Below are 526 nucleotides of genomic sequence, written 5' to 3'. Positions count from 1 at the left end.
CGCGCGGGGCGAAGTCTTGGCTTCCGGAGAGATTTGCTATCGGCGCGTGTTTACGCGTGAGGGCAGGCTGCTGTCACCAGAGCCCTTAAAAGGCACGAATTGAATTGTTATCGTACTTTTGAGAATTATCTTTTATTATTTTTAACGGGATTTCGAGCTTCCGTATTCCTTCGTTAGCACAGAGAAAAATGAACCAGAGAGTTCAGAGGAATTGTCAGATAGAGCGTCCGTGACACGCTAAGGTGTACAAGGAATTTATGAAGATATTTATATCTCTTTCCTTGGGGCAGCTGTGATGTTTCATCACTCGCTTCGCTCTATCTACGCTCTCTGGTATCTGTGCGAAACGGGAACAGGGAAGGATAGAGAAAGGGCCTTCAGGACAAGGAATTGAAGTAAAGATTGATAATTATGATCCGATTATTTTAATGTTAATATTACACGGCGCGTGGTTTACGACGCGGACGTTTCTTCTGCTGCGTCTACGTGCAGAAGAAACGTATATATATATATATATGTGGCGGTT

The sequence above is a fragment of the Trachymyrmex cornetzi genome, unplaced genomic scaffold (assembly GCF_001594075.2).
Source record: "Trachymyrmex cornetzi isolate Tcor2-1 unplaced genomic scaffold, Tcor1.1 scaffold877, whole genome shotgun sequence".
Classification (NCBI taxonomy): Eukaryota; Metazoa; Arthropoda; class Insecta; order Hymenoptera; family Formicidae; genus Trachymyrmex; species Trachymyrmex cornetzi.
This window is presented reverse-complemented; position numbering follows the sequence as displayed.